We start from the raw sequence: 10596 nt of genomic DNA, 5'->3' as shown, positions 1-10596 counted from the left end.
TCCGCGGTCAGTGCCCGAAGGGGCTTCACGGACTGGCGGCTCCCACCCTCTCGCCTACGCAGGAGCCTAAACGGGGTTCTTAGAGCCCCCACCGTGGTCAGTCCCAACCTTCCAAACCCTCTCTCGTCTTCAGGTCTGCGACCACCCTACACACAACCCTGACCCGGCCCTGCATCTCTGCCGTTTACCGGGTGAGAGGGAGATGCTCAACTGTGCCCACACTCCACCCCAGAGCTAACCTCCCCTCCCTCGGCCTGGGGACCCCAGCCCTCACTTCTACCCTAGACCTGAGGCCTGGCTGCCTGGAGCAGAAGTAGAGGGGAGTTTACCACAGTAGGGATAAGGTGACTATCGGGTTGCTCAGTAGGTGCTGGGGTGCATACAGTAGGTGCTCAATCACTGTTTACCACAGGGCCGAGATGAGGATGCCCTGACTCAGTGGAGAATCTAGTTCAGTGACCTCAGGCCAGTCCTTCCCCTTCTTTGGGTCTCCTTTTTCATCCATAATGAGAATAATAGCATCTAGTAGGTGTCAGATACTGTGTGAAGGGCTTTTCTTGCAGTATGTCAGTTAATCCTCACTGCAGCCCTGTAAGGTTGTGCTCTACTGTTTGCATTTTACCCAGGAAGAGACTGCAGCTTGGAGGGGTTACTTGGCTTTCCCAAGGACCCCCAGCACAGCCAAGATTTGAACTCAGGCCAGTCTGACTCCCAGGCCCATGCTTGACTGTCTTCCCACCCAGAGTGACTTCACCCACTCTGGGCTTCCTGAGATTCTAGAATTTACCTGTGCCAGTTCCTCCCCAGCCTAACAACAATCTGGAACGATTTCGTCCTGAAGGCAGGGTGAGGGTGAGTAGCTCCAGGGGTTCCCTCCCCTACCTGGCTGGCCACACCTCATTCTGGCCTGGCTGAGCATTGTGAGCAGCTTCTGCACTAAGGGCTCTAAAGTGCAGAGGACTCCGGAGTCTTGGCAGGTAGCCACAGGTAATAAAGCTCTTGGACCACCCCCCTTCCCTCATTGCCTTGGGAACATCTGTATGCTCACCACTGACCCTACCTCTGCCCCCAGGCACCCTCCTGCCCAATCCACTCCTTTTCTCATCTTGGAGTAGCAGAGAGGTGCCCTTGGCCCACAACCACCCTTTCCCTAATGAGAGGATCTTCAGAACACCAGGCAGCTGTACGGGAGCCCCTGCCCCACCCTGTGATACTCTCCACCCCAAGTCCCAGTTAGGAAAACAAAGTTGAGAAGAGAGGCATGGGCTAGGCCTGCAATGTCAGGGGCACCCATCTTTACGAATGATCCCCCTCGCCCCCCACCACACACACAGAGTCTGGAATTTCACTATTAGTGGGGCATTCCTTTCGGTCTTAAAGGCCTTGTGGTCTTCCAGAAGCCCCTGGAAGGGCTAATCTTCTTTGGAAGGGGGACCCCTTGCAGAGTTATCCCACAGAACCTTACATCTTCAACATCTCCTCCCTGCAGTTTTACAGATTAAGAAACTGAGGTGCAGAGATGGGAAGAGCCTGATGCCAATTCACACAGTGGGTCAAGAGCAGCAATAGAACCCTCATCTCCTAATACCCACCCCAGGACTCCTTCCACTGCTCCCAAGGTTCTACTTGGTCACTTTGGGAGGGGTAGGATGGGAGGGGCCCAGGAGTTCTCGTTGAGCAGTGGACTTTAACTGCCCAGCCCCTCAGTATCCCCAGGTTGGCCTGGCTGCACAGGCTGACACCACCCCCTGCCCCCCATATCTGTTTCCTCAGTCACATACCTTGTCCTGGGGGTGAGCCTCAGCTGGGACCTCAACCTGTTTGGGATAGGAGTGGGGAACTCCAGAGCACCTCTCTCTCTGTTTTCTCTCTTCTCTCTGTTTCTTTCTCCCTGCAGCTGCTGTCTGCTCCACCCCACCCGGCCCCGCCCCACCAGCTGTAGCTTGGCCCCTGGGGACCGCCCCCCCCAACTCACTCACCAGGCAGGAAAAGACAAGGGGGGCCTTGCAGGGCAACTAGAGCCTCTTCAGGAACCACCAGGAAGGAGAGAGTTCAGATAGAGGTCACAGAGTCCATCTCTGCCCTTGCTGGGGAGAAAAGGGGAGGGAAAGGTCCTGGTGCGGTCTGGAGTCCAGTCCAGCACTGGGAAAACGGGAGCCTCAGTGCCACCTGCTGGTCCCTCTGGGTATAACCTTTGGTAAATTTAGGGCATTGGGAGGGGGTGAGATGGCTGTGTCTGAGGGTTTGAGATGGATGAGGCATGAAGGACAAACAGGAAGGGCTTGAAGAGTTGTGGCTGTGGGAGTACAGCCTTCCCATGCCCCATGATGCATGGAGTGTTTGGCATTATCTAGATTCTGGGAAAAGTCCTGGAGCCTGGCAGCCAGTGGGAGCCGGGTCCATGATGGGAAGAGCTGGGAGGAGTTAGAGGTGCCCCGGGTGGGCTTGGGAGGAGGCTGTCAGGGTCAGTCTGTACACCATCCCTTAGTACAAAGCCTGACATGCAGTAGGTGCTCAATAAATGTTTATCGAATGTGTGGAATAAATTAATTTTCCAACATTTATTTATTGAGTACCACCCACTCTGGGCTTCCTGAGATTCTAGAATTTTCCTGTGCCAGTTCCTCCTGTGGAGTTCCTGGGTGGTGCAAATGGTTAACATGCTTAGCTGCTAAACCAAAAGGCTGGAGATTCGAGTCCACCCAGAGGTGCCTCAGAAGAAAAGCCTAGTGATCTCCTTCTGAAAAATCAGCCATTAAAAACACTATGGATGAGATCAAATTGATAACAGCAGCTCAAAAGTTTTGATGGGAACCTAGGGGGCAGTGAGTTAAAGATAATAGTGATGGAATAATTTGGAAAAGGATATGAGAATAGCAGCACAACTGGAAGAATGTAATCGATGTCACTGAATTGTACATGTAGAAATGTTTGAAATGGTGTAACTTTGACTATGTATATTTTCACCAAAAAAAAAGGTCCTCCAACGTTGAGAAGGGAGAGTGTTGACATGTTGTGGGGCTGTTAACCAATGTCATAAAACAATATGTGTACTGACTGTTTAATGAGAAACTATTTGTTCTGTAAACCTTCATCTAAAGTACAATAAAAAAATATTTTTAAAAAAACCCTATGGAGCACAGTTCTACTCTGACACACATGGGGACTCCATGAGTCAAAACTGACTGAACTACAACCAGTTTTTACTTTACTAGGCAGGCTGTGTGCAACTTTCTGTAAATATAGCAAGTGGGAGAATGATTGAACGCATGAATGGGGATCTGGGTGGGGGCTGAGGGATGGGCCTCTGTTCCCCTAAGCTGCACTGATCTCCATTTGGAGGACTCCACAGACATCTCCTAGGAGACTGGCTGGCCACTCACAGGTTGGCCTCTGGTGGGGTCACCAGCATTTGGACCCTTTTGGGTGCCCAGAGCCATCTAGAGTTCAGCACTAACCCAGGCCGCAGGTGCCCAAGCCAGACCCCAGGCAACCATTTAGAATGGGGAGGCTCCTCTTCACAGCCTGGAGTGGTCATGGCCTCTGTGTGGGGTGCCCCCTAGACACACATCCTAAGTCACAGGAGGAATCAGGAGAAGGGCAGGAGATTGCCTTGGGGATATAATAATTGAGCGCCTACCAAGAGCTTGGCTCTTTGCACACGTGATTTTGAGTCTTAGGCTGGTACGTGTTATTCACTCCTTTTCCACATCAGGAACCTGAGGTTCACGGAAGGGAGGAGACTTGCCCTGGATCACAAAGTGAAAGATGGAGCCAGGTCTCAAATTCAGGTATGTAGCTTCAAGTTTAGGACTCGATCCACTCTGCCTACTGCCTCCCTCACCTCTGGGGGGCTCTCAGGACCAGGGGTGGGGGCCCAGGGATCACCAGAGGACATCAGCTTTCCTTCCCTGGAGGGCCTGAGGGGGCTCCTTGCTTACAGAGGCTGTTGCTAAGCCCAGGGCTGAGACCACACCAGGGAAGGGGCCCACCCACCCCCAAACTTCCCATGTGCTGAGCACATTACATACATGGAAGCCTCTCTGAATCCTCATAACTCTGAGAGGTTGGGAGTATTATACCCGTTCTACACATAGAGAAAATGAGGCTCAAAGAGCCCTGGGTCATACAGCTGGGAAACACTGGTCTGGGCTGTTAAACCCCCAAAACCTCCATCACAGCAATGATGAGGCCAGCCCAACGCAGTGTTTCCTAAGGGCCTGTGCCTGGCCATCTGGGGCTGGGTGCTGAGGACATGGTGACGAACCAGACTGGCCGGAGCCCTTGAGGATCTCCCATGGGTCGGGCAAGAGGAGAGACACCCTCTTAAATTACAGAGAGGGGATTGTCCTCTGAAACAGGAGGCACCAGGGATCTACAGAGGGCTTATGAGAACGTTAACTTGAGAGGAAAGCAGGGAGGGCTTCTGGTAGAAGGTGATGCCTGAGCTTAATAAGCACTGACAGTCAGGTGGTAATTAGTCAAATGAGGGGAAAGGGGCAGAGAGTAAAAGGAACAATTGACCTTGAGGCCTGGGAGAGCATAGTGTTTAGGTGGGGGGGCGGGCAGAGTGTTTAGGTGGGGTGCCAGGTGTAGGCGAGGTTGCCACAAGCTCTGGGCTGTGGCAGTAGCAGCAGGACAAATAGGACTGGATTTGAAAGACTGTTCCAAGCTTGAAAGAGAAGTCAGGGCTAGCGAGAGCTTTATTCATTCAACAAGTATTTATTGAACACCTACGAAGTGCCAGGCGCTGTGCTAGGCTCTAGGAACACACGGGGAACAAAAGGACAAGGTCCCACCGCTATGGATCTCACATTCCACTGGGAGAGACAGGTAATAAACAAGTGAGCTACTGATTAAGCAAAATGCCTTCAGAGACCACAGGGGCTAGGAAAACAGATGGAGCGATGTGGTGGAGAGTGGCTGGGTATGGTAATGTTAGGTAGTACAGTCTGAGGGGGTGATGTCTGAACTGAGACCTGAAGGAGAAGAAGAGGCAGGAATAAAATATGTCACCAGAAGGGTGTTCCAGCCACAGAACCAGCAAATGCAGAGGCTGTGGGGCAGGAGCCAGCTTGGCATGTTCAGGAAACCGAGAGAAGCCAGTGAGACTGGAGCTTGGTGGGCAAGAAGGAAGAGATGAGGGCAGCTGAGATGGGATAGCGCAGGGCCTTAGAGGTGTGCAAGGGAATTGGGATTAATCTCACCCACAATGGGAAGCTTCAGGGAGAGATGTGGTCTGATTTACCTTTTAAAAGGCTCACTTTGCTGGCTCCAGTGTGCAGACCAGACCAAAGAACACAGGAGTGGGGGCTGGGGGCCTGTGAGCAGGCAAGGAGGCAGCTGCAGTTGCCGGGCCAGAAATGATGGGGTCTTGGCCAGGGGGTGGCAGGGGACAGGGAGAGAAGTTGCTAGAGGATTTGGGACACTTTCAGTAGGAGGAGCTGATGATGGATGAGTGGCGAGAGGAGAGATTGAAGGGGGAGCAGTGTAGGTCAGCTCTGCAAAGCCCAGTTCTGAAGCTAGAAACACCTGGCTGGGCAACACTGGGCCAGTTACTCCACCTTTCTGAGCCTCAAATGCCTCCTCTTGAAAGGGAGGATAATAATAGAACCCACACCACAGAGTGGTGGAGATGATGGGGAGCAGGCAGAGAAGAGGAGGAAGAGCAAAAGGAGAAGGGAAGAGGGAGGAGGAGGAGGTAAGAGGAGGAGAGGGCAAAAGTCTTCTAACTGGGTCAGACAGACCTCCTCAAATCCCTTCAGTTCTTCAGAGTCTACAGAGGAAATGACCCCTATCTGACAGCGCTCGGAGTGGTTGAGAATCTTGCCCAAGGTCATTGTTACGAACTGAATACAAAAAAACAAACCAAACCCATTGCTGACTGAGTCAACTCCGACTCATAGCGACCCTATAGGACAGAGGAGAACCGCTCCATAGGGTTTCCAAGGAGCAGCTGGTGGATTCAAAGTGCTGACCTTTTGGTTAGCAGCCAAATTCTTAACCACTGCGCCAGTGTTCCCCAAAAATATGTGTTGTAAATCCCAAACTCTTGTACCTGTTGATATAATCCCATCTGGGAATAGGGTTGGAGCCCTGGTGGCACAGTGATTAAGAGGTTGGCTGCCTACCAAAAGGTTGGCAGTTGGAATCCACCAGCTGCTCCTTGGAAGCCCTATGGGGTGGTTCTACTCTGTCCTACAGGGCTGCTATGAGTCCAAGTTGACTTGATGACAACAGGTTTGGTTTTGGCTTTTGGTTGGGAACAGGGTTTTCTTAGTTATGTTAATGAAGCTATATCAGTGTAGGGAGTGTCTTAAACCAATCACTCTTGGGATATAAAAGGAGCAGCTTAGGCACAGAAGCAAGAAGCACAAACTGGGCAAGACTGATGCCACCTGGAGATCACCAAGGAACTGAGGAATAAAAGCTGAAAAGAGACAAGGACCTTTCTCCCGAGCTGACAGAGAGAGAAAGCCTTCCCCTAGAGCCGGTGCCCTGAATACAGACTTCTAGCCTCCTAACTGTGAGAAAATAAATTTCTGTTTGTTAAAGCCACCCACTTGTGGTATTTCTGTTATAACAGCGCTAGGAGACCAAGACAGGCATACAGCCAGCCAATCAGTGTCGGCTCAATGCCTCAAACACTGGACTCGACTTTGCATCTGGAGATAGATTCTCAGCTACATGCCACAGTCACCCAGGTCACTCAGGAACAGTGGGGCCAAAGGCCCTAATTCAGGGGGCCCAGAAGTGGAAGGGGGCGGCAAGAAGTGGATGCAGCTGAGGTAAAGCCTCTTCACTACTGGTAGAGGGTCAGCAAAAAAGAGGAAGACCCTCAACGAGATGGATTGACACAGTGGCTGCAACAATAGGCTCAAGCATAGCAACGACTGTGAGGATTGTGAGGATGGCGCGGACCGGGCAGTGTTTCTTCTTGTTGTACAAGGTCGCTATGAGTTAGAAAGGACTCGACAGCACCTAATAACCACCAGCGAGGGGTAGGACAAGAGCCTGGAGTCAGGCAGCCCTGTGTTCAAACCTCGGCTCAGCCTCTGACTGGCTGGGTGACCTTAGGCACCTGTTTTCACTGGCAAAGGGTGGCGATCTGAAGTGAGGGTCCCAGGCTCAGGGGCCCACCCACCACCCACATCTTAGGTCCACGCAGGGCCTCCCTCAGCCTGAGGTAACATGGCTTTGCAGAGCCAGAGTATGGCCAGCAGAGGGCGCCGGCCTTGTCCGTAGTCAACCCAGGGATGTCTAGAGGGATGTCTAGAGCAGGAAAGGCCCCAGGCAGCTAGCCCCAGCTGGCTGCTCTGCCTCCTGCTTTGTTCCCTCAGGCCCCAGCCCCAGGATGCCAGCTCCCAGGTAGGCAGACCACAAACTCAGCAGCCAGGCAGAGCCTGAATCTTGCTGCTGCTGCAGCTGCACAAGTCACTGAACCTCTCTGAGCCTCCGTTTCAACAGTAGTGCCTACCTCACAGGGTTCTGCGAACACTCAGTGAGATCGACCACGCAGGGCACTCAGCACACAGAAAGGGCTCAGTATGTAGGAGCTACTATTTTTATTAGTGACAGTTGTATCATATCTTAAAGTGCCTGGCACCAATGGTGCCCAATCACTGGTAGCTGTGATGATGACAATGATGATGATGATGATGATGAAGGGACTCAGTATTGTTTATCTTGAATTTCCTAACCATGGAGAATCCAGCGTCTACTGACCAGGGATGCCTCCAAAGACAGGGAGTTCACTACCTCCCCAGCAGGCTGTTTTCATTGTTAGATCATCTTCTTGCTGAAAGCTGCCTCGTGGAAGACCTCCCCCACCGCCCCCGCAACAACTCCCGGCTCAGAGTGACTCCTGCTCGCCTAGCCTCTGGCCTCAGGATCCCTTGTTTCTTCTGGGTCTGCCTGAGAGGCCAGAGAGGAGGTTGGGGAGCTAGGAATCTGGCAGCTGCATTCCTGCCTTTGCCAGAAGGGAAGGGAACCCACAAGTGAACCCAGGTGGCACCCCTAAAAGATTCCTGGTAGGTCTTGTTCTTGCTGCTCACAGTTCCTTTTCTGAAGACTGGGAAGAAATAAATGAAAGGAAAGCCCCTGCTGAGCCTCCCCCACCCCTTCTTCCCGAGAGAGGGGATCTGATGACCCAGAGCCACAAGCCAAGAACACTGGGAGGCCTCAGCTCCTGTCCCACCTGCTGCCAGCACCACTTTCTGTGTCCGTGGTCTCTGGGTGAGTGCTCGTGGGTCTGGCATCCAGCAGTCTGGTGGGGAGGCAAGAGCCCGAGACTTAGAGCCAAACAGTTCTGCGCTCAAACCTTTGCTCAGCGAATGTTTGCTGTGTGACCTCAAGCAACTCAGCTCTCTGTCCCTGTTTCCTCATTTGGTATCTACCACAGAGTGTTGTTGTGGGGAGTACAGGAGATATTACACGTAAAAAGGAAAACACAGTGCCTGGAACATAGTAAGTGCTCTAAAAACGAGCGGTGGGTATTATTATAAAGTGGAAGTCCCCCACTTCCCCAAGATTTCCCTGCACCTGAGTGGGGTGCTGTGGGCATGGGTCATGTCAGACAGGATGATGTCCTCACCCACTTCTCGGAGAACGGGCTGGAGCTTGGAGCACTGTGCGTGCGCATGCACTGATGCATTGGGTGGGCATGCATGTACAAGGGTGGGCGTAAGCGTGCATGTGTGTGTGCACACATGTACCTAAGGCTGCCCCATCCCAGGGATTCCCAGGGCACATGCATACTTGCAGGTATCTGTGAATGTACCTGCACTGACTCGGGAGGCCCTTCTGTTCACTGTTACTATGGAAACAAAGAGGCACTCCCCAGCCTCAGGGAGAGCCTTAGGCACTAGAAATGAGAGCTGGCCCAGTCTTCCCAGGAAGAGAGACAGATTGGGGGCACCAGGTCTCTGGGATGGGGCAACCTCATCCTCTAGGTGTGTGGTTGTGGGACTCTGGGTACCCCTGGAACTTCAGAGATGTCTGCGCCCCTCCAAGGCAACCTGGCCTGCTAGAAAAGGGCTTGGGAGACAGAGCTGGCTCCCATCTTGAATCTGGCTCTCACTCCATGCATAATCTCAGGCAGGGAGCCTTGATGTCTTTGTGCCTCAGTTTCCTCTTCTGTAAAATGGGAATAATAATGGCAAAGGTGCACCTGACCCAAGCCACAGTGTTTTCAATAGCCTCATATGCTTGTAAAAGCTGGACAGCGAATAAGGAAGACCGACCGAAAAATTGACACCTTCGAGTTGTGGTGTTGGCAAAGAATATTGAGTATACCATGGACTGCCAAAAGAATGAACAAATCTGTCTTGGAAGAAGTACTGCTGGAATGCTCTTGAGAAGCGAAGATGACGAGACTTCATCTCACATACTTTGGACATGTTATCAGGAGGAACCAGTCCCTGGAGAAGGACATCATCCTTGGTAAATTGGAGGGTCAGCGAAAAAGAGGAAGACCCTCAACAAGATGGATTGATACAGTGGCTGCAACAATGGGCTCAAGGACAGCAATGATTGTGAGGATGGCGCAGGACCAGGCAGTGATTCATTCTGTCGTACACAGGGTCGCTATGAGTCGGAACTGATTCGATGGCACCTAACAACAACAATAGCAGGTGCCCGGCAGAAGCCTTGAGCTGGGATGTTACTTTCCCTCTCCCTGGGAGACCCTTCCCTCAAGGTTGTCTGAGTGGGTGCCCTGAGCGCTGGGTGTCACAGAGCAGCCTTCGTTTTTTTTTAGAGCAGCCTTCTTTCACAAGTACCGCACTCCACAGTGGGCTGTGGGCTCCTTACAGCAGTTCTGGGAAGGGACATTTCAGAGAAGAAGACCTGAGGCTCCAAGAGAGAAGTGTGTGCCCTCCAAGACGACACAGCTGGCCAGTAGTGGGGCCAGGTCTTCTGCCCCCTCCCTCGGGCCCAGCCTTGCACCGCGTGCCCAGTCCCTCGGCCCATGAAGCCACACCACAGAGGGTTTGCGGTTGTGAGGAGCAGGCCAGGAGGGAGTCACCCTGGGGCCACAGTCACTGGGAGCAGCTCTGGGAGGCAGATTCCAGTTTACTTTCTTTTTAAAAAATTTTTACTGTTTAGATTTTGATTCAAGTTTTAAATGTCTTGCAGGGGGGTTGTAATAAATTCAGACAGAATTTTGTGCATAAAGTTACCAGTGAAAACACAGCCCCCTGTCCTCCGCTCCACTTCCAAGATGTAATAATTGCATTTGCTATGAACCCAGGAACAATTTTCAAATAGAACCATCAGCAGATAGACCAGGATGATTGGGAGAAGTGAGCTCCCCAGCCATGGAAATGTGTATGAAAGATCTGAATGCTTATCTGTCAGAGAGGTTGGGAGGGGTCACTTCTGATTTGGAGAGGGGGCAAAAGGGCAAGCCTGGCTGGGTGGCCTCAGGCAAGTCACTATCCCTCTCTGCCAGAACCCCAAGGCCCTTCCAGCTGTGAGTTGCTTTCACCAGCAGAGGGGTAGAGGGATTGTTGTGGTGGGCAAGGGTTGGCTAGGGTGGACCCTTCACCCATCCCCACCTAAGTTAAAGTCCATCTGGAAGGATTAGGGCTGGGAAAG

General features: G+C 52.3%; 1 protein-coding gene across 1 annotated transcript in view; it reads right to left on the bottom strand.

Annotated features, from left to right (window-relative positions):
* FNDC5 (fibronectin type III domain containing 5) overlaps positions 1-1864 on the bottom strand; it is a 7497-nt gene extending 5633 nt beyond the window's left edge. The window contains exon 1 of the mRNA XM_012554228.1: positions 1782-1864. The gene's annotated coding sequence lies outside the window, so the exon portion shown is untranslated. The remainder of the gene's footprint in view (positions 1-1781) is intronic.
* Between the last annotated feature and the right edge of the window lie 8732 nt (positions 1865-10596).

Source organism: Trichechus manatus, unplaced genomic scaffold (assembly GCF_000243295.1).
Source record: "Trichechus manatus latirostris isolate Lorelei unplaced genomic scaffold, TriManLat1.0 scaffold00015, whole genome shotgun sequence".
Lineage (NCBI taxonomy): Eukaryota > Metazoa > Chordata > Mammalia > Sirenia > Trichechidae > Trichechus > Trichechus manatus.
The sequence above is the reverse complement of the archived record's forward strand: the minus strand, read 5'-3'. Positions and strand labels throughout refer to the sequence as shown.